This window comes from Mesocricetus auratus, unplaced genomic scaffold, assembly GCF_017639785.1.
Source record: "Mesocricetus auratus isolate SY011 unplaced genomic scaffold, BCM_Maur_2.0 Super-Scaffold_100048, whole genome shotgun sequence".
In the NCBI taxonomy this organism is placed as follows: Eukaryota; Metazoa; Chordata; class Mammalia; order Rodentia; family Cricetidae; genus Mesocricetus; species Mesocricetus auratus.
The window spans coordinates 2,032,493-2,056,448 of record NW_024429225.1 but is presented as its reverse complement, the minus strand read 5'-3'; the positions used below and the strand labels follow the sequence as shown (position 1 = coordinate 2,056,448).

The 23,956-nt window shown below is 42.3% G+C and overlaps 1 long non-coding RNA gene across 1 annotated transcript; it reads right to left on the bottom strand.

Moving 5' to 3' along the window:
- Positions 1-3,434: 3,434 nt before the first annotated feature.
- Positions 3,435-19,141, bottom strand: LOC121136122. The gene is made up of 2 exons (XR_005873250.1): positions 18,969-19,141; positions 3,435-3,994 (listed from the first exon to the last, which is right to left on the bottom strand). It is a non-coding gene; the product is annotated as an uncharacterized LOC121136122 (long non-coding RNA).
- Positions 19,142-23,956: the final 4,815 nt, after the last annotated feature.

Below are 23,956 nucleotides of genomic sequence, written 5' to 3'. Positions count from 1 at the left end.
GTGACAGCTGTGGCTGTATCTCTGGCCATACGCAGAGGGGACTCAAGCAGGGCACCGAAGCCCCATTTGTTCCAGTGTCGGGGGGCTGGCCCAGTTGTATGAGTTTGAGGTTATCCTGTGGGTGGGACACTAGAGCTAAGGTATGCATTCTCATTCTGCCCTGCAGAGAGATTGCTAAGAGTTAAAACAAGGGGAGGTGCTATTTCCTTATTCTGCCCTCAGATGACAGCCTGAGAGAAATGAACCCCTGGGGATTCTGCAGCCACATCCCTGGAGGCTTGCAGGGGCAACCACATGGTGAGGCATTTTGTTTGTTTGCTTGTTTCTGCCATCCTGTGACTCCCCACAAGACTCAATGTGTAGGGCTAAGCCAATTCCCTGTTGTGGTGGAAGAGGTAGCAGATACACGGGAGAAACATGGGTGGGTAAATAAGACTTCAACCCTCGCCATGCTCAGTTGAATGAGTAAGTCTAAGACTCGTTCCCTGGGACAGGCAAAACTCAGAAGGGTGAGGAGACCTACTTTCAGAAGAGAAAGCACCCGGTCAGTTGTGCTGATGTCAAGCCTGAAGAACATCCAGGGGAGAGAGTTCTGGATGGGTGGGAAGGAAGAACTTATCCACAGGAGACCGTTAGTTTCAGCCGAGTATTGGGGCCATGAGCCAGGCTGGCTGGAGCCGGAGGAGACAGCTGGTGTGGAGACGTGGACATGGCGGCAGGTTCGGCAGCACAGCTCTGGAGTTCGTCTAGGAATAATAATAGCAGTAACAGTAACCCACAGAGCATGTACTAGGAGCCAGATACAACAGGGCAGGGTCTTGCTTCTCTTTCTTCTCACAAGAACCCCATGCCCATTTCATGAACAATTAATAGCATCCACCAAGATTTACCCTGGTATGTCAGGGGGCAAAGCCTATGCTCCCAATTAGCACAAAACGCAGCCTTCTTAGTCAGTAAGGAGCCTTAGTGATGGTTGTCTGGCCTCAAGGGACAAAACTTGCAGAAGTTGTGGGTGTCTCTCACTGCAGGGCAGCAGGTTCTAGGACAGTCTTGGTAGGACATTTAGACTGGGAAACAGCAGTTTTGGATGATCATCTTCACGCAGGTTCTCAAAAGTCTTGAGATTTAGGCAAACTACTTGATCCTTGTGCCTTAGATGTCTCAACTATGACACAGAAGCAATTCTGCTTGTATCATCTACTCGGTGAGACCGTTAAAAGGTTTGCATACTTTAGTTATTAAAGGGCCTTACAAATATTTTGCAAATGGTGGAGTCCCTTCATTTAGCACTCCTTTGACAAACCTTGCACCTGGATACTACAGCTGTTTTGAGATAAAGGGGGAGGAAAGAAATACTTTTTTTTACAAAGCTCAAAGAACTCTAAGGTTTTATGATCATATCTGTGTAGGAAGCAGTAATATTAACTTAAAGATGATTTTAAGAACTCTCTGAATCTTAGAGACAAAAAGAGGGGCTGAGGCAAGGCATACCTAGGTATATAATCAGAAATCATGTAAATCAGTGAAGGACCAGCTAGCTACAGGGGAAATTTTACCGAGAAGCAATGTTGGTTACCTGGAATTATGAATAACTGAATTTTGGGTACCCTCGACTCTGTTCCTGATAGAATGTATCAGATATAAAACAAATTGATCTTGGCTAACAGCTTTAAAACATTATCTGCTCCTAGAAGTTGGACATGTCTCAGGGTATGTTAAGTCTCACGGAAGTTATATTTTGCCTTCACCTTCTGCCTGACTTTCGAGCCACTGGAACCTCGCCAAGATGAAAAAGATGCATAACAGGATTTGCATTCCTTACCGGGGATGGACAGCTGCAAGCAAACACTTGAGAATTTACCTGTTAGCAATATTATTAGAACTCTCGATCGGTTTCCTTGCGGGGCGGAAGTGTCCTGAGGGGAAGAAGTCACCGCCACTTTCTAATGTTTTTAATCTTTTTAGTCTGTCTAAGCTGTAAACTGTCAATCACAGGGACTATGTAGTCACCTTGAATGCTGTTTAATCAGGGGAATGCTTTGTATATCTACAAATACCTGATGACACAGGAATTAAGTCTTCACAATAATTACCCCCCACAACATCACTTGACATCATTCTTCACAGGCCGAGCCAAATCTGCGCTTAATCTCTCATGGTTTTTCAGTACGAGATGTTGCGCTGTACTTCATAGCTGGAGTCTTCATTTCACACGGAAGACACGGGTAAGTGAAATCTGCACTTTGGGCTGTTTATAATGTCTAAATGGCCCTGTCTGTCACGAAATGCGGCTGATGACAGGGTAATTGGGTTGATGCAGACTGATTTCCACGTTCACTGAGAAACAGGAGCTGCTCTGGTTCTGAAGTGGGCAAGTGACGGGTGCTGTGTGCACTGAGGTTTCTGGTCGTGTTTTCAGCCTCTGCCGGCTCCTTACACAGGAGAAACAACTGTCAGTCTCACGCCCCTCTCTTAACCATGTAGACCTTTGAAACTACGAATATTCTAGCCTTCCATGCTTTCTGCTTCCTCATTCCTCTTTCACTTTTTTCTTTAACCTTTTCTTGAATTTCCCTTAATTATGTACACTGACTTCATGATGTTTTTAATAAAGAACAGTGCACACGTGCATTTATGAAATGTCCAGTCACCTGGAGGTGCAGCTCGGCTGATAGAGTGCTTGCCTAAGAAGAATGAGGTTCTGGGTTCGATCCCTAGCACTATACAGTTTGCAGTGGCACACACTTAAAATTTCAGGGTTTGGGAGGCGGAGGCAGGAGGATCAGAAGTTTAGAGCTGTCCTCAACCACATAGGTAGCTGGAGGCTAGCCTGGGAAACAAGACTCTGTCTCAAACAGCATAGTCATCTAATAATATTATACGAGATATTTGGTTTGACACGTTAAGCTTGGCAACATTAGCTTCAAGTGCTGGCTGATTGATCCTGGATGCTGGTGAGAGGCAGCATAGCTCTGCTGCCATCACTAATGGGTTGGGTTCAGTTTGGGGAGTGTGCGAGCGCTGGTTGAGTAACACATCTGTTCTTCAAAGGGCAGGCCTTAGGCAATCTATGGGGCCTTGGGTAGTATTTACCCCTGGCGTGCAAATAGACTTTGAGTGCCCATGCCACAATAAGGGACACTCTCTCAGCCTGGACTCTTGGGGGAGGGCCTAGACCCTACCCTGGATGAAATGACAGTTACTGGAGATCCACCAAGGAGGGCCTCACCCTCCCTGGGGGTCAGAGTGGAGATTGGGGGGGCTGGGGGGCCTGGTGGGGAGGGATGGGGAGGAGGGGAGGGAGAGGGAGCTGGGATTGACATATGAAACAAACTTGTTTTCTAACTTAAATTTTAAAAAAGGAAGAAAAAATTTGAAAAACAAACAAACAAACAAAGGGCAGGCCTTTTTGGGATTGCAGAACAAGTCTTGACTGCCAGAAGAAAGAATGAGCATATTTATTCTGCAGGACCAGAAAGGCCAAGTCCCAACGCGAGAGACAGTCTGAAGAAGACCAGGTCTTCGTGGCCCGCTTCGGAGGGCAGCTCTTGGGGCTTTAGATCCACGGCTCTGCCAAGGCTTAGGTACCACATCATGATGCCTGGTTAGGGGCTTCCTGATGTTATCAGTTCACAAATGCTTAGTGGCACTGCTGCTGGCTGACCCTGTGAGAATGGAGAGAGCATGGCCCCGTGTAGACTGCTGTCCGGAATTCCTCTGGGTCTTCTCTTCAGAGGCTCACAGTAATGACTGAGTTACTTCCATATTTCTTCAGAGGCTGATGATAATGACTGAGTTACTTCCATATTTCTTCAGAGGCTGATGATAATGACTGAGTTACTTCCATATTTCTTCAGGAGGCTCACAGTAATGACTGAGTTACTTCCATATTTCTTCAGGAGGCTCACGGTAATGACTGAGTTATTCCCATCTCCACTGTATTGCTTCTAGGGCTTGCTTTACAGACCATGCTTTAAAGTCTAAAATTTCCTGGCTAGAAAAAAAAAAGAGGAGTAGAGAAAATTTGTTCAGTCATTCAATCTGCAAACACCCTGCCCGCCTCTGAGGCAGGGTCCCTCTGGCTACCCTGAGAGTCACTCTGTAGACCAGGTGGGCTTCACACTCATAGAAATCTGACAGCCTCTGATTCCTGAGTGCTGGATTAAAGGGATAGAGTAGAGTGTAGAGTGAAGCCTTTTCCTTTCCAGCCGCTTTGGTTTTTCCCCACCAATTGCCTGGGCTCTGCCGTGTTGTAGTCCCCAAATAACACACAAGACGCTGTATTAATTATGAAGCCGTTGGCCTTGCTTGTTTCTCACTGGCTATCTTTGACTTAAGTATTTAACCCATCTAAGTATTTCTCTTACCGGACGGACATCTTACTTCTCTGGCAGGCTACATGATGACTCCCTGTGTTTCTCCTACCCAGAGTCCTCCTGGACTCCTAGTCCCACCTATCTTGCTTCCCTATTGGCCAACAGTGCTTTATTGACATATACACAGGACTTTCCCATCACTTTCTTGAGACCTCAGCCGGCTAAACCTTGCTCACAGTGCTGAAGTGTAGCAAAAAGTAAAATCAACAAAAATATCTGCTCACATTAAGCTAAATTCCAGCAAGAAAAGACAGAAAGCAATTTAACCAAAGAAATCATGTATGATGGTTATGCCTGGAGGAAGAATGAAGAAGGGAGGTGGGTGTGTGGAGAGGGGTTGCAATGGAAATGGATGGCCAGGGAAATCTGCCACTAAGGTTGTTACGCACTGAGGACGAGAAGGTCCCGAGACTGCAGTGGGAAAGGGGGAAGACGGCCTGGGATGGGGACTCCAGGGGAGCGTCCAGCAGGCCTGTGTGACAAGCACCGAGGTTGAGAGTGGTGGCAATGGGGTCTGAGAGGTGGCAAGTGCTGTGTCTGGCCCTTAGAGAGCTCTCGTGTTCTTTCAGAGTGAGCCACAAGGCCATACAGGATTCGCACGGAGGAGTGACCCGATCTGATCTTGTTGACTATATTAGAAATCAAGTGAATAGGGGCCAGGACAGAAACCAGAAAGTGGGTGTGAGGTGATCCCAGCATTCCAGGTGGAGATGTAAGACCAGGGTGACAATAAGTTCTAAAAAAGGAAAGCTATTAGGTATTGAGGAGGTTGAGCTCATGGCATTTAACAGCAGATGAGGTGCAATGTCCAAGATTAATTTTCATACTGAGCAGATGGAAGAATTTGTTTTACAAAAGCAGAGATGGCATTGAAAAGCATTTGGACTTAAATCATCTGGGCTTGTGGCTGGGTGAGGCCACAAAGGTTGCAGAAGAAGAAACCCACGGACTAAGCCCTGGTCACTTGCTGCTAAAGGAAGCGGAAACTGTGGAGTACATTTGTTGAGTTGGTGCTATCTGCTGTAACAAACAAACCCCAGAATCTAGTGGCTCAAACACTGAAGCTGATTTCTTACTTATACCAAATCCAATGTTGTGTTCTGGTAAGTGACTCTCCTGTCACTTTGCAGCTACCCTATACCTCCCAGCTTTGGTGTTTCAGGTCACCATGAGCGTCTGTATCGTGTGGAGAGAAAGACCTTGAGGACTAGGCCTAGGATCTGCACCCGTGACTCCTCTAAATTGCAATGGAGATTCACAATGAAGCCCAGCTGAGTGCTTATGAGAACCAGCAAACAGGTTTGGGTAAGAGCTGCCTGGGTTCTGAGAGAGGGAGGATACAGCCAGGGACAATGGGAGAGTTTGGTTTCTAAGGTATCAGAAAAGTCTGAAGTCCAGGAAGCCAGGGAATGGGAAGATTTCAGGGACAAGTGTCCATTGAAGTTAAAAGCTTGAGTAAGATGACAGTTGACTATTACCAGAGATTAATATCTTTGGTGCCTTTGACACCAAAGTGATAGGGCTGTCACTCCAATGAGTGCTCTTAATCCTAATTAGAATCCGTTCCCTTTCCTATAGGGCTTCTCAGAATCAGGGTGACCTTATTTTCGTTTGGAGAGGAGTGGCATGGTAAAGCAACGACTTTCATTTGTCTTGTAACACATCATCTCTATTCAAATGTGTTTATGTAAACTCCAGGCCTTTTGCTGCCTTTCTGTGTTAAGGTGTATAATGTGTAGTGTAGTGCTTATAGTGTGCATAGTATTAGTGTAACGTGTATAGTGTGTAGTAGAGTGTGTACAGTGTGTAGTATAGTGTTGTAGTGTGAGTGTGTACAGTATAGTGTGTAGTATAGTGTGCATAGTGTATAACATAGTGTTACAGTATGAAGTATAGTGTGTTCTGTATAGTGTGTAGTAGAGTGTGTATATGTATAGTGTGTATAGTGTATATAGTGTGTAGTATAGTGTTATAGTGTGTAGTAGAGTGTGTACAGTGTATAGTATAGTGTTGTAGTATGACTGTGTACAGTATAGTGTGTAGTATAGTGTGCATAGTGTATAACATAGTGTTACAGTATGAAGTATAGTGTGTTCTGTATAGTGTGTAGTAGAGTGTGTATATGTATAGTGTGTATAGTGTATATAGTGTGTAGTATAGTGTTATAGTGTGTAGTATAGCGCATATAGTGTATAGTATAGTATATAGTGTATAGTGTATAGTATAGTGTGTGCAGTGTATATAGTGTGTAGTATAGTGTTATAGTGTGTAGTATAGTGTGCCCAGTGTATAGTATAGTATATAGTGTATAGTGTATAGTATAGTGTGTGCAGTGTATATAGTGTGTAGTATAGTGTTATAGTGTGTAGTATAGTGTGCCTAGTGTATAGTATAGTATAGTATAGTATAGTATATAGTGTATAGTATAGTGTGTGCAGTGTATATAGTGTGTAGTATAGTGTTATAGTGTGTAGTATAGTGTGCCCAGTGTATAGTATAGTATAGTATATAGTGTATAGTATAGTGTGTGCAGTGTATATAGTGTGTAGTATAGTGTGCCCAGTGTATAGTATAGTATATAGTGTATAGTGTAGTGTGTAGTGTATATAGTGTGTAGTACTGTGTCTATAATGTGTAGTCAGTATAATCAGTCTGCGTTTCCACCTCTGCCTCCAGCAGCACCTCTTCTTGGTGCTGTATAACACAGGTACATCTAAGAATCACCTCTCTGTGAAAGGATAAGGCTTCACACAATATTCCTGTTTTCAGTGCATAGCACACTTGAGGTTTCTTTGATGACTTCCCTAATCATCCTTTACCCAATACAATTAGCGTTATCTAAATTAGTTATCAGTTTACCAAATTGTATCCTCTTTTTTTAAAAAGTCATATTGCAAAATTATAGGTATAGCCATAGACAGAACCAGCATTGTATGCTTGCAGACATTTGGAGAGAGATAATGTTCTTAATCCTAATTAGAATCCGTTCCCTTTCCTATAGGGCTTCTCAGAATCAGGGTGACCTTATTTTCATTTGGAGAGGAGTGGCATGGTAAAGCAACGACTTTCATTTGTCTTGTAACACATCATCTCTATTCAAATGTGTTTATGTAAACTCCAGGCCTCTTGCTGTCTTTCTGTGTTAAGGTGTCTTTTTTAGCAACTAGAATACAGTCTATTCCCAATGGATATTTTTTAAAGACACCATTAGGAACAGACTGCATTCTAGTTGCTATTTTCTGTACTATTATCTTTAAAGTATTTTAATTCTTATTTAAGCTAAGTCCAAACTCAGAATTATAACATATCTGGTGCAATGCTCCACACATATCAGAAAGTCCCTGTTTGGTGAGAATCTGTTCTCCCTTTCTTCCCCAATCCTGCTGTTTTAATAGAAGATTTGACCCCAGTTAGAGCCTACATTGTCAGCATTCCTTAATTCAACACATATCCATGTGACTAAGTACGGACCAATGTCCCAACCTCTGGGACATTGACTTCATAGAGAAGTCACCTACTCTGGTACAGCCTCCCTTTCCCATGCTGCTAAGGCGGAGTATGAACAAAGCCACAAGCCAGCTTTGACGGCAGGAAGGGACATCGCAGATCAAGATGGATTCCTGAAAGGCTGTACAGAAAAGGACCATCCTATAAACTCATGCCACTGGATGCAGGGCCATGCTCTCTAAGCCACGGTAGTAAGGTTCCTCTGTTGACTTTTATGCTAACAAGATTATCAAATGGACTAGGCTTTGCACATATGCCAGAAAGCCGAGACTAGTACCATGCATAACTATTTGAAACATCGATACCACCTTTTAAAAAACTTTTATTGATTCTTTGTGGATTTCACATCGTGTATGATGGATGTCACGTTTCTTGGACTGTTCTGAGTGATCCAACAAGAACTTTTTCTCCAGCCTCAACCCCAAAGTCTGACTTTCAACTTGCTCTCAACTTTCCAATCACTAACTGATAGGGAAGCCCTGTGTATATGTCAATAAAGCGCTGTTGGCCAGTAGGGAAGCAAAATAGGTGGGACTAGGAGTCCAGGAGGACTCTGGGTAGGAGAAACACAGGGAGTCAAGATGTAACCACCATAGGGGTAAGAAGCCCAGAAACTTCTCCAGTAAGAGAAATACTTAGATTGGCAATTATGGGATAAATACTTAAGTCAGAGCTAGCCAGTAAGAAACAAGCAAGGCCAACAGCTTCATAATTAATATAGCCTCCTGTGTGTTCATTTGGGACTGATGTGGCTCTGGAACCAGGCTGGCGGGAAAGCTTCTCTGTACAAATGGTGATCATGAGTGGGACCATGAATTTCCATGTAGAATGACAAAAGCTTTAAAAGAATTTTAGAAACAAAAGAATGGAGAAAAGCATGGTTTCTTGGTAGCAGCATTTTTCTCAGGTGGCTGCTGTTTTGCTAGCAACAAGCAGAGATTCATGCGGCTTGCTTAAGGGATACTTTCTGACTCAGCATTAAAAAAAAAAACAAGGTTCTTTTACGAGGCTCTGCTAACGATTGAAAGGTGTACATACAGCTGGAAGTGGCAGTGACCACATCTCCAAGCCGGCAGCTTTTGCTGGATGTCAGCATGGACTGAGGCGGTAAGCTGGAATCACCTTTATGCCTGCCATCTTGGAAAAACTGCAGTTTAAACAGCCTTGGTTTTACAGATGAGACACGTGGCCAGAAAAACATAAAGATTTACAGTAAAGTTAGACTTGGATGAAGAAAAACCTCTAAAGGTTTACACTGTGTTTAAAAATATACATAGGATTGAGAGATAAAAAGAAACGGCATAGTGGTAAATAAATAGAGAAGCTGGCTGTGGTGGTGCACGCTGGTAGGAATTGCTCCAGAGGCAGAGGCAGGCAGATTTCCAAAGAGAAACCTGTCTCAGAGAAAAATAAATAAAAGTAAAAAAAATAAAGTAATAATAGATAAATAAATAAGCCACTTAAAGATGGAAAATACACAGAAAGTCTGGATACTGTACGCTATTGTGTTTTTCAGTTTTTTGATTGCTAAGGAACAACTACTAAAGTACACTTGATTATAAATGCTGCTGAATTAATTCAACTTATATCTTTTGAAAATGCCTTGACTTCAAAATTTAAGTATAAGGATATGTTACTTTGGAAAAGGTATTTTATTTCTGTTTCCACAGAAAATGGAAAGCTGAGGATTCCTTCCAGGCTTCTGTGGTTTGATGAACCAAGACCCCCGGAAGCAATGGCCCAAGTGATTCAACATCTAAAACAGCTAAGATGTTGGAGCCTTACAGACCACGAAAATAAGGACTTATACAGGTTTCTGAGTTTTGTCATGATCCCCATGGTATGAGCAGCGCCCCCTTCCAGCACGAAGCAGTTTGGAATGAGCGACGTCCAAATCCCCATATTGTTTATAAATCTTTGTTTTCATTTAAATGGGATTGTTTATAATTGATTAATGATCACAACCAATCTCTTTTTAAAGGAAAAAGGGGATTATGGTATAGAAATGAGTACTTTGTATTAGTATGGTTTTTCATTTATTGATACAAATTCAAGGTCAATTTTGTGATGTGTATATTTCTCCTCTTGATTAAGTATTGTATTTATACTAATCTTTTAAAACATAATGCATAATTAAATACAGACTATAGTTACTAATAATAGTCAGAATTTATAGTTAGGAAAGTTAGGTTTTCTAGATATACAGAAATATATTTGAGATAGATAGTCTTCAAAACTTTCAAAGACCTTCAGAAAATGGCATTTAAAATGGTTTAGGGTTTTTCTTGACAATGAGAAATGTCTGCTCCTGGCAGCACCAATTACGTCTAAGAGGAAGATGGGCATTGAAGAAACTCGTTCTGGAGTTTGCTTTCAACATGGCAAGATTAGCCATTTGGGCAAGAAACTGCTCTTGCCTAGACTGCTTGACTGTTGCTGTATAATCTGGATATGCAGGATCCACAGGAAAGTGACTGCTGAACTCAAACAGTCCTTCAGGGTTCCTGCTTCATGGAAGAGTCTAGGAGACTTTCTGCAGGACACAGAAAAATGACTGACAGACTGCCAATGCAGAGGGACAGTTTGAGATTTCCTGCTTTGCTGAGAAATCTTCTGGATACACTGTGGCCTATGGGCTGGAGATGGATGCCCTGACATTACAGAGGAACTTCGGGTGACTGTTCAGGTAGCAAGATGTTTCTGTCAATCCTAGTGTTTATATATTATCTTTCTGTGGTCTTTGATAGAGTTGAAAGCAGATAGTTATAATTATAGTTTTCCTTAGTTATGATAAAAGATAAGCTACATATAGAACTTTGGATTTACAAGGATGGGATGGATGATATTTTCTTTAAATCTTGCTAAATGTTGATAGACAAAATATTGTAACTGTGTTCTTACTTGATAACTGTTCTGTTATATATAATTTGACTATGTTAAAGTTAAGATCTTTCTTTTTGTTTAGAAGAAAAAAGGAGATGATGCAGAAGTCCTGTGTACATGTCAATAAAGCACTGTTGGCCAATAGGGAAACAAGATAGGTGGGACTAGGAGTCCAGGAGGACTCTGGGTAGGAGAAACACAGGGAGTCAAGACGTAACTGCCATAGGGGTAACAAGCCCAGAAACTTCTCCGGTAAGAGAAATACTTAGATTGGCAATTATGGGATAAATACTTAAATCAGAGCTAGCCAGTAAGAAACAAGCAAGGCCAACAGCTTCATAATTAATATAGCCTCCTGTGTGTTCATTTGGGACTGATGCGGCTCCGGAACCAGGCTGGTGGGAAGGCTTCTCTCTACATCTAACCTTTTATCAAGGACAGTTTATTCCTTGGAATCTGAATAAAGTAATTATTGCTCAGCAATACTGAAACTGTAGTCTGAATTAAAATATGATGGCTAAGACCACTGCTTTGCTAAAAAAATGACATAATTTTTAATAAAATGAATTTTTGATGATTTCAAATGGCACTAGACTTGTCAATAGAAAAAAGGAGGAGGAGGAGGAGGAGGAGGAGAAGGAGGAGGAGGAGAAGAAGAAGAAGAAGAAGAAGAAGAAGAAGAAGAAGAAGAAGAAGAAGAAGAAGAAGAAGAAGAGACAAAAGAGTAATAAGGAATAAATGAAATAAACCAGCCCTCACCAAAAATGCAGGTTGGATCACTTTGATTTTTCCACCAGGTGTATCTGAGAAATCATTGGTTTTTGTGACCTAGAGTGTCTGTTGGTGCAAATATGAGCTATCATTCAAAAAAAAAAAGTATGCGTGCATGCACGCGCCACCCCGCCCCCAACACCAAACACCAAAAAAGCTGACTCCTAAAATAAGACTTTGATACACAGACATGCTTACAATTTTCTAGTGTGCTTTGGAGAACGCATGTGCTCTGTCGATTGCTAATGCTAGAAAGAATTTATAATTGGCATTTGCTGCGACAAGAGGCATTCTAAAAGGCACAGAATAAAATCAGTGTGAAGAGTTTCTCGGCTGGCTGATGGTGGCGCACGCCTTTAATCCCAGCACTCGGTAGGCAGAGGCAGGAGGATCTCTGTGAGTTTGAGGCCGGGCTGGACCAACAGCCTCCAAAACAATACAGAGAAACCCTGTCTCTTAAAACAAAAAACAATAAACAAACAAAAAAGGAGTTTCTCAAGGCTCCAGGTTGCAGTGGCAATAAATGCATTTTATGTAAGTATTTAGGTGCTTGAGTAGAAATAATCTTGAAACAGTCCCCTTTGCCTTTCATATTTAGGGATCCAGGTGCAAAGCACACTCGAATGGACCCGTCCAATCACTAATAGGAACATGCAAACCCTCCGCAGCGGTGGCGTCGAGGTCGTGGTGGGGATAACATACTACTGATCCTGGGTGTCCCACCCCGAGATCCACCCTCAGAGTCTTGTTACAGGATGTTTTTAAAAATCACAAATTTCATCAGTGTCACAGCCAAGAAAGGAGCTGACTTCCTCGCGGGTGACCTTGCCTGGAAGCTTAGTGTTGAAGTTTCTGTGGCCTGTATGTTCAACGATGCAGCCAAGGGAAGAAGGGTTTGGAGCTATAACAGCCGGGCAGTCATGGCATCCATCCTACTCAGGGTTCCCATCTCTGGTCCTGCTCCTCTATCCATGCCTCTTGAGACCAGACTTCCTCTGTGCCTTTTGCAAGTGCTGTTTCTACACCTCCCCGGGGGCCTCTTCTCAAGAGCTGCTGTTTCTAGGTTGAGAGTTTTAGCCTCTGCTGGCGCACACTGTCCTCTGGAGACCACCATTCATGCTTCCCGCCGGCTAGTCTTCTGGTTATTTTCCAGGACCGGGGGCGGGGAGGGGGGAGGACTTCCCATAGAAATCTCAAACCGGCTGAAATGTGTTCTCAGTGCACGGTCTTGTGAAGTGCCCGTCCTCAACTTCTCATTTTAGCACGAACTTTCATTGTTCATGCAGCCAGAAGCCCAGGAAGGAGGCTTCAAGTCCAGCCACCTGTCCTTGGTGTTTATCTCGCCGTATAACAATCATTTGCCCATCTGTTTCTCCTAACCGAATTCCTTCAAGGTTGGGATTACTTGTTAATCATTTTCATAGCTCAGGTCTGTTCCAGAACTTGGAGATACAGCTATCTGCATGCCAACCCTAATGCATGTTTATTGAGTGAATGAACGAAGGAAAAAGCAGCATTCTGAAGACAACTTCCAGGGACAACCGGGGTCAGAACCTCCAGTCTGCTTCCCATACCTGGTCCAAGTTCACTACTCCAGATTCTTTCTTTCTAATTTCTATTTATAGAACAAAATCCCAAAGAGTCTAAATGAGTCAGTTGCAAAGAAAACATTATAATTAATCAATTAATTAGTTAACTAATTAATTAATTAAAGCCCAAAGCTCATCTCTCACAAGACTCTTCTGATGAAAGCCTAACGTTTCCAGGTGAGGACTAAAATTAGATTGAGGAAGAGAGGCCGCTGATGGCAACACAGTTTTTCTACAAACCTTCTCAGCTAGCATCTCCACACCTTTGCTGATGTAATTGTCAAACACGTGTCAGTAGTTAAAATCAAGGTTTTAGATCAGCTGCGGTTGAACAAGAGCACCCTAAACCAGAAGTTTGCTTAGACATTCCAACTGTTCTGCAGGCTTCTAGATTTTGAGTGACTCTTAAAAAAAGTTTTCTCAAGGAAATCAGGCTGAGAACAGTGTTGTAGACAGTCTTGGCAGAGCACTCAGGAGCTCTGACCTTAAAGACTGCAGACCGAGCTTTGCTAATCTTGACATTAAAAAATATGTATCCCGGGGGTAATTGAAAAAGTAAATTGAGTGTCATTTTAGAAGTCTAACACGGCATTGTACTTTCATCACAAACACTCTTGTCACTCGTGTCATCAAGTGAAAGGAAAAAATTGTTAAGACATTTGTAAATAAGAAAGTTCATGTATGGTCTCGTCTCCTGTCCTTGATACAAGAAGGATTTTTAGAGGCCCCACATCTGCATGATTTGATCTTAAAAGAGGCTCTTTGGGCTCTGGAAGGATAAACCAATGAAATTTTAAACGGACTAAGCGTCTGTTTATACTGATCCACATTATGTGCTGGCATTTCACTCTCGATAAGCAAGAAAACAATAATCACTAGCCATAGACAAATAAAACTTTATTTCTAATCCTCAGAATAGTTCTTTCTTTTTTCTTTTCCTGAAAAAAAATGGCTTTAGACTCCTTCACTAGACTGGACTGTCTTCTCCAAAGGAAGAAAACTATGATGTTAAGCCAATTATTAAATGTTGGTAGGGAAGGACCCCGAAGGTATACAAAATGTAGTCTGTTACAGTAAATTACTAGAGAAGAGTTAACCGATGTCTAAATACAGAATGAAAGCAGAATTTCAAAGGGTGTAACTCAATACAAGAGAAACCCATGTTAATTCTTTTTCTGAAGGGATCTTTTATAAAGTGGGTGGCTGTAATCCAAGCACTGGGAAGACGTAGAGTTGAGACTAGCCAACACTAAGTGGTGACGCTCTGTCTCATAAATTCCCAAAAGGGGTTGGAGAAATCACTCCATGGTTGAGTGCTGGCTGCTCTCACAGAGGACCTGAGTTCAGTTCCCAGCACCCATGCTGGGCAGCTCACAGACACCTGTAACTGCCGCCCCAGGGGATCTGATGCCAAGCTGGGAAGCACAGAGGCCACTGCTCAAATCTCCAGCCCTCTACAGAATCCCAGCTTTAGAAATCCTGTGAAAAACACACATGTCATTGTTGGAGTTACTGCCCACAGTGGTCCAGAGACCAATGTTGCCGCACAATCCCTGGTGGGTGACTGGTCAAGTTTAAAACTGTGCATAAAAAGGCCAATTAAGCTGGGTAGTGGTATCATACGCCTTTGATTCCATCACTTGGGAGGCAGAGGCAGGCAGATCTCTGTGAGTTCGAGGCCAGATTGGTTTACAAAGGAAGTTCCAAGACATCCAGAGCTGTTGTTATACTGAGAAACCCTGGCTTGAAAAAAGAAAGAAAGAAAGGAAGAAAGAAAGAAAGCTAAACCCATTCATGTATTTAAAGTTACTGCACCATATTTTTATTAAGGATAGTCATTGGACTTTGAATGTTTATCAACTAAATAAGTTAAATGAGAGAAAACCTCAGTTTGCCTAATTTCTCCTAAATATTAAATGAGTAGACAATAAAACATAATCTACAATAAAGAAAACTATTGAGACTTTGCACAAATAATTTACCTTTCATAAGTAAGTTATTATTTACTTATTTATTTAAAATTATATTTGTGAACATGAATGCAGTTCCTGTGAATGCCAGAAAAAGGCATCAAATGCCCTGAAGTTGTGAGTCATATGATGTCGGTGCTCAGAACTGAACTCAGGTCCTCTGGAAGAGTAAGTAGCACATGTTCTTAACCACTGAACCATCTCTCTAGGCCCTAACATTTTTAAAGAATAAAAGCACAGAGTGTGTGTGTGTGTGTGTGTGTGTGTGTGTTCGAGCATGCTCGCACACATGCTGAGGTGTAGTGTGTGAAGATCAGAGGACAGCTTTTGGGAGCTGATTCCCTCCTAACACCAGGTGGATCTCAGAGGTGGGCTCAGGCCAGAAGCACTCTAGATGGGTCTTGCTTACTCCAGAATTTCCTCCTTGCTTACTCCAGAATGGAATTATATGCTATGCACCCTTTCCTGCCTGTCCTCTCTCACTGGGCATAATGCTTCTGGAATTCCCATGTTTCAGTCATTCACTCTTTTTTTGCTGCTGAGTAGCCAAACAATGGATGAATTTGCTAGAGTTTAAAGTCTAGTTCTTGTAGATGGATACCAGAGTTGTTTCTGGGGTCTGGCTGTTACGAGTAAAGCAGCTATTAAAGTCTTCCCAACAATGTTTTAAATATTTCATTTTCTCATGGGTAAACCCCAGGGAATGGAATTGTTGAGTGAGAATGTGAGTTTTGATACAGTAGTTGTGTAGGAGATTTTGCACACCCAGCGACACTGTGAAAATGCTGGCCACTCTGTGTCCTCACGGCTGATGCCGTTTTTAAAGTTCAGCTGTTCTTGTGCATGTGAAGTGATATTTCATTGTGCTTCAAATTCACATTTCTTTTATAAAAAATGGTTTGAGGGCTTTTCTTTAAGCACATTTGGCCACTTTACATTTTCTTTCATAAAGTTACTACTCGAAGAATTTTTTAGTTTATAATTGTGTTATTTATGTTTTGGGTTATTTCTATACATACTTTTAAAACGTTTTTAATTCTTTGAGAATTTCATGCAGTGTGTTTTGAACATATGCACGCCTCTTCCATATATGTATTTTGAACACACATTCTTCACCAGATACTTTATAAATATTTTCAGCTATTTCTTTTCTTAATGATGTCTTTGCAGGAGCAGTGGTTTTAAACTTTGATGAAGTCTAATTTATCATATTTTTTTCTATCTTATCATTTATGTTTTCTGCATCTCCTGAGAAAATTCTCTCTATCTTCAGTTTTCAGAACTATTTTACTATACTTCCTGAAATATCTTAAAGCTTGAGTCAGTGCGATGGCTCAGTAAGTAAAGATGCTTGAAGTCCTGGCCACCTGAGCTTGAGGTCTGGGGCCCACGTGGAGGTGCAGGGAGAAAAGAAACCATGGAGTTGTCCTCCGGATGCTACGTGCACACCCTGACTCTAGTGCCCTGTCCACACCAAGTATGCATGAGCGCAAACACACACACACACACACACACACACGAAGTAATAATAAACAGAACCCTTACAAACACATTTCAAAGTTCTACAATTCTTACTTGGGCTGTGATCTACTGTGACTGTTCACTGTGCGATGGTGTAGTCGGAGTTCTTTCCCTACGGGGTATGATGGTGGACAAGACCGAATTATTTTCCTATGCAGATGACATGTTTCAACATGACACATCAGAAAACACTTTGCTGGACTAGACCGTTGTGGATCCTCTATCAAAAGTCACTGGGGGTAGGAAATCAGGTCATCGCATAAAAGTGCTTGATGTGGAAGCCTGAGGGTCTGAGTTCAATACCTGGAATCTTCAAGGAAAGGACACACCTGTAAACCCAGCACTCCTGTGCCAAGACGGGAGACAGCAATAGAGAGAGTCTACGGACATGTGGCAGAAACAAGCGAGACCCGGGCTCAACACGGCAGAAGGAGAGAACCAACTCAACTTCTTCTCTGATCGCCATGTACGCATGCGCATGAGTGCACACAGGCACACAGGCACACACACACAAACACACACTCACGAGCACACACACACAAAACCAAATGGCTATAATGTAGGGCTTTCTATTTTATCTTATTGTCTGTTTACCTCTGTGTCAAATACCCCACTGTCCTCATTACTGTAGCTTTATCATAAATTATAAAATCAGCAAAGTCATTTCTTTTTTCCTCTTTAAAATCCTTTTGGATTTTTTAGGCTCTTGCAGCAGTTGCACAAGTTTTAAAATCAAAATCTATTCATATATCAGTGCTGGAGAGATGACTCAGTGGTTAAGAGTCTATAGTACACACACATACACACACACACAAATAAATTATCTATAGTCATGCATCCAAGTCAAGTTCCAGGTATCTGGACCATGTTGGATTGAATCCTGCTGAAATATACTTTTCTTCTTATTTGTACAACTAATCCCAAAAACTGTAGTACATTGCTTCTATTCATGAGCCATTTGTGCCTAGCAGGTCTGTCCTCCTAGGATGGGACAAAGTCATCAGGATCTATTCTATAACTTCAACCAGCCACGACAACATACTTTGACCACAGCAAAGCAACCGCAACTATCAAAATTTTCACTGGCATATAAAAACAGTTACTTGTTCATTACAAGTAAATGTTACAGTTCAGAGTTTGTAATTCATAAAACATTCAGAAATGTCAGCTAAACTATTCTCACACTAAGCTTGAGGAAAAACATTTTATTCAGATTGCTAACCTAAGTTTTAAATAAAGAGTTTTACAAAGAGCAGCTTAGCGGGTTTTAAATATTCTTTCTGCAGGGTGTCATGGAGTGATACTTCCCAAAGCCAACCTACGTTATCCATCATATGATAATTAATGACAATGGGGGAGCGAAGCTTCTCTCTTTAACTTCCAGTCAATTTTATCCTTTCCAAAGATTTCCTTCTATTCTGAGAAAAGGGTTTTTGGAAGGAAAGAATAACCAAAGGAAAGGGAAAGGGCAAAGGAAATCTTCCTCAGAAAATCAAATCTTCTTTTGCAGAGACTGGCATGGTTTTAACATACTCACAGAGGTATCCCCCCTGGTTATGTTGCAAAAGCCATGCAAATAATTATTGTGGCTAAGTGCTACACTGACAGTCAATATTGTATTTTCCAAGCTTGTACTCATTATTCTTTATAGTATTCATGCGTTTTGTGAAAGATCAAAAGATTTACATATCATATGGAGTGCTTTAGGGAGTAACTTGCTGAGAACTTTAAATTCACAATGTTCCACAGCCTTTTAAAGTCGGATTTCACTTCTCTCTTCTTTGTGATAAAAAAAATAACAAGATAGAGCTAGATGGATTCTTCCCTCAATATAATAAAATGTCTATTTTTAAATATAAGATGAGAATTTGATATTTTTATCTGTGATTCCAAACACAGTTTTGTGGTCCTAAATAATAAACTGCAGCTTCCCTTTATCATACGCATTGAAGAAGAAGGAAAAAAAGTGTCTATGTAACCCAACTTCCACAGCTCCTCAAGCAGCCCACTACACACATCACAACCTTCACTGGAGTTATTAATAACAGAATCGATATATGGGAATGAAAACACTGAGAGTGTAGGCTTTCTGAAGTGAGACTAGAGAGCCATGGCTGTTATCCTACAAACCGTAAGGAAAAGTGTGGTAGGTGCTAGCAGCGGTTTTCTTGGTAGATGTGGCTATACGGCGTAATGGAGAATATTCTAAGGAGACGCTGTCTGGCCGACCGGAGTCAAGTGTCCCTTACTAATTGGGTCAGGTCAGAAGTGGGAGGTCTCTTTGCGAAGGGATCGCTGGGCTTTCGCTCCTAAGGTTAGTGTTGACAAGACGTTAGGGGGTGGTTACTGACCTGAGCAGAGCCAGCTCCAAGTCATTGTTCCCCGCACAGATGCTTTGAAGAGAAGCACAGAGAGACTGGGGGGATGGTTCATGGCTGACAGCTCCAGTCACACAAATCTGAAAACCCACATAAAAAGCCCGATGCAGTGGCACACATCGGCAATCTCAACACACCCACTTCGAGAGGAACGGTAGAGGCCAGAGAGTCCGCCAGCCTCCAGCGCGCGGCAGAGCGGCACGAAGAGCAGAGACCCCGCCTCAGCAAGGTGAAGGTGAGAACAGACTCTCAGAGGACATCATCTGATCTACACATGCCTGGTGCGGCACATGTTCACCCAAGCATGCACTCACACACACTACAAAACGTCCTAAGGTCAGCTGTGCCAATATGACATATGTTAGGCAGGTTGTTTTTCATGCAGTACTCCAAACACACACACACACATACACACACACACACACATACACATACCACACACACGCACACACATACCACACACACACACCACACCACACACACACACACACACACACACACACACACACACACACACACACACACCCCATTTTGTCCCAGAGTATTCTACTCACTTGGTCCAGCACACTGTGGCCAAGATAAGAGATTTACCATCATCAAGCCTTTCTTCTTGAGATGTGCTGTCTTCCTACTGTGGCAAAAAGTCCTGGGGGGAAACTAGAGAGTGTGTTTATTTGGGGCATTTCACTTACTCCAGAACAAACAGAGGGAAAACTCTTCTTAATGAACCAGTGCAGTGTAGAGAATTCTGCTTAAATATTTGCTCAGATAATATTTTCTTACTCTAAAGCTATGGATCTGGCAACAGAGACAGATTAATAACAGCAGTGAGCCCTGCAGCTGTTTGAAGAGAGACTCATGTATCAAGGCAGCAACTGAAGAAAGGCAGACAACTCATGGTGATGCTACACCACCCTCCACGAGCCTGAGTGTGCAAGCCTGTAACTCTGCATCCTTATCCCAGAGTGTCCCAATAGAAGTAGCATAGGAATCCCAAAGTCAAAACACAGGTGGGACAGACTTAGTCAGCTGCGGCTTTGGATATAATATTCTGAAACATTTGAAAACTGACCAGCTATAGGTCCTAAACCCTCCACGATGTGAAGCTTGTTGTAAATTTGAACTAAAAGTGTCATGGACAAAAATCATGATCTTTGGGGAGAAGATTAAGATATAGACACAGCTTTAAAAAAAAGATCTGTTTTGTTTTTGCGTGAGGGGGTTGTTTGTCTGAGTTAACAGGTGAGCTACCTGTAATGAGGCGATGACTTAAAAAAATATATAGTTCTAGATCATGGTCTCAGTTTTCAGCTTTCACATTGTCTCAGAACTATAGTCTTGTTGGGTTGCCCAGGGTAGCCTTGAACACCTGGTTCAAGTAATCCTCTTCCTTAGTTCCCAAATAATACCTCCTGACTTACACCACATTGGATAAATCTCTCTCTCCCTGCCTCTCCCTTCCCTCCCTCCAATCTCTCCCCCTCCCCCTTCTTTCCCTTTTCTTCTCTCTTCCTCCTTCCCCAAGCTGCTTTCTCCACAAAAAGGTATCCAAATATTTTTGTCTAATATCTCTTTAGATAGTATGTTTGGTGATTAAATTTGAAGTCATTGTCACCAGACTTTAGTTCCTTCTGATGTGTTCATTTCATTTCTCGTGGGTTTCTTTGTATTAAAAATAGTAACAGCAAATAATCCACTAAGCTTGCAGATGTTACTGCTACTGGGTGGTAGGCTTAAATTCTTTTTTTTTCTTTGTATTTATTTTATGTGTATAGTGTTTTCCTTGCAAGTATGTACGTGCATCATGTGTACGTAATACCCTCAGAGATCAGAATAGGGCACTGGATCCCTCAGTACTAGAGTTGTAGACCGTTGCAAGCCACCGTGTGGGTTCTGAGAACTGAACTGAACCCAGGACCTCTGAAGGAGCAGAAATGCTTTTAATGGGTGAGCCATCTCTCTACCCTGCTACTTTGTAATTCAATAACTATTTGCTATTCTCAAAAACAAAATACGCATGATATCTGTTTTTTAAAACACAAGAGACCAGACTGGCAGTGAAGACAGACTTTCGGTATGTGAAATCTCATGATGCATTCAGGGCTGGATCAGCAGCAACAGACACTCCAGGACAACAGAGAAGAAATGCTGGAACCTTCCTTAGATTCTCCTACTCACCCCTGCATTGCTCTAATTGTTTAGCCTGTGTGCCAGAAGACTGACCTCCGTATCGTCTTCTCAGGGATAAGATACTATATTTTTCTTTCTCTTCCTCCCTCCCTCCCTCCCTCCCTCCCTCCTTCCCTCCCTCCATTCCTCCCTTCTTTCCTTCCTCCCTCCCTTCCTCCTTCCTTCTCTCTATCCTTCCCTCCCTCCCTTCCTTCCCTCCTTTCCTTCTTCCTTCCTTCCTTTTCTTTTAAGACAAAGTCTTAGTATGTAGCCCAGCTGACCTGAAAACCACTATATAGACCAGGCTGTCCTCAAACTCACAGAAATCCACCTGCCTCTGCTTACTGAGTGTTGGGGTCAAAGCATGTTCTACCACGTGTGGCCTAAGGATCAAGATTTTTAACAAAGGATGTGTGATGGGAGCCATTTCTCAACCTTGTTGACTGGAAAGGGTGTCAGTGAGTGCTTCAGGTCAGGTGGTCTATTAGTTAGCACTCCCTAATTGTGACAAAGTGTCTGAAAGAATCAGCTTATTTAATGGGAAGTTCTATTTTGGCTGCTGGCTTCAGAGGTCTTGGCCCATGGCTACTCGGTCCTGTCACATTGGGGCCTGATGTAATATAGCATGGCAGCAGTGTGTGGAGAAGCTGTTCAGGTGAACAGAGAAGAGACTGGTATTCCATGAGAGGGGCTACCCCTCCTGACTGAAGACCCCCTACTAGGTCCCTTCCATCAGATGTTCAGAAGTCTCCCCCAAAGAGCCAAGCTGAGGACAAGCCCTTAACTTAGTAGATTTTTGTGGGATTCAAGCTATAGCATCTGGCATCATTTGCTATGCCAGCAAAATCACCCACCCAAGCAGAAGAGTTGGGAAATGAGTAAGAATGTGTGGGACAAACAAAAGCTATCATAAGGATCTTAGGGAAGAAATTTGATTAAAAAGTAAGGTTGAGACCTAGAAAAATCCCTTTGGATAAGATGCTGGCCAGCTATATATTAAATTGATGCAAACTACAGATATCTGAGAGGAAGGGACCTCAATAGAGAAAATGCCTCAGTGTGATCTGGCTGTAGGGGAGGGTCCAGCCCCTAATGGGTGGTGCCATCCCTGGGCTAATGGTCCTGAGTTCTATAAGACAGAAAAGGCTGAGAAGGGCGTTGGAAGCAAGCCAAGGAGCAAACAGCACCTCTCTGTGGGCTCTGGGTCAGTTCCTGCCTCTAGGTCCCTGCCCTGTTTGAGTTCCTGTTGTGACTTCTTCAGTGATGAACAGTGATATGGAAGTATAAACCAAACAGGCACTTTCCTCCCCAACTTAATTTTGGCCCTGGTGTTTCGTCACAGCCACAGTAACACTAATTAGGACAGATGCATATAAGAGAAGCAGGCGTCTCCTTAGAGTACCCAGGTACAAAGCTCTCAGAACCCTTGGAACTTGACCTTCTACTTCAATGAGTGTCTTGGTCAATACTATTCCTATTCACACACAACCTCCAGTGAGAATTGCTTCTTGCAAATACTTCCAGAAGGCCCTAGGCTATCATTCGTTTGTAGATCTTCATGGCTTCTCTCAGTTAAATATTACACATAGAGAGAGTCCCAAGTATGGCTGAAATGGCCAATGTGATTGTGGGGTACACCTTCCATGACATGAATCCAAGTCAACACGGGCTGGATCTGGAGAGCAGGGCACCCTTTCTGGGAATCCAATCAAGACTTGGAAGAATGTCTACTAATCAGAACAGCTAACATTTATTGGGTACTTAATTTGTACCTGGAACTGTGCAAAATATTTGACATTCATTATCTCACATAATCCCTGTGATCTCTATCATCTTCATTTTATAGGTGAGGAAATTGAGGATTACAGAAGTCAAGAACCCTACCCAAGGTTGCATGGCTATATATCTGATAGGAAGGTATCCAAGCCTAAGGGTGACTGTCTCAGGCAGTGTACACCCTTGGTGACAACTTGCTGCTGGGAAGGAGTATCTCAAAACTAATGAGGGCCACAGAGTTCAGACTTCAAAAAGGAAGACAGACCTTGCCTGTTTCAAACACAAGGACAACTTCCTTTATCTATTATACCCAAGTAATGTCAAAAGTGAAATACAAAATGAAAATAGCAACAACAAAAGATAATGCCTGTGACAAATCCAAAATCTAGATACTCTTATGCCTTCTGGACTTGCCAGGTTACAAATGAAAAGAGCAACTACCGTGTTTATAAAAAAAAGTCCATAAAATGTATGAAGTTCTTCATGGGACAGGATTATTGAGCAGTTTTAAAGTTGAGTGCTTAGAATCTGTTTAGAAATACTGCACCTTCCTACTGTGTACAGTTTGCTTTAATGCACATTTTGTCCCTTTTTTTGGCAACAAATTTACTTTTGTATTGAATGTTGCTTATCCAGACTAGCAAAGCCATTTGTTTTTCCTGACTGGAAGTCACATTGTCAGGTATTTAGAAATGAAAACAGTGTGCTGAGTGGCAATAAACCCACATTTCCTATGCTGACTACCAGGTGCAGCCCACTGAGCTTGGTGCCCTTCTGGGATGCTGAAGAAGTCCCCATCATTATGGCCTAGGAGACCATGGATATGAGACATGCACGTATAAAATATCTTAAATTTCATGTCTGTGTATGTGTGCGCATATGTGGGTATGTTCTCGAGAGTGTGCATGCGTGTGTGTGTGTGTGTGTGTGTGTGCAGGCAGATGTACGCAGGTTCATGTGTACATGTGTATGTGTGTGTGTGTGTGCAGGCAGATGTACGCAGGTTCATGTGTACA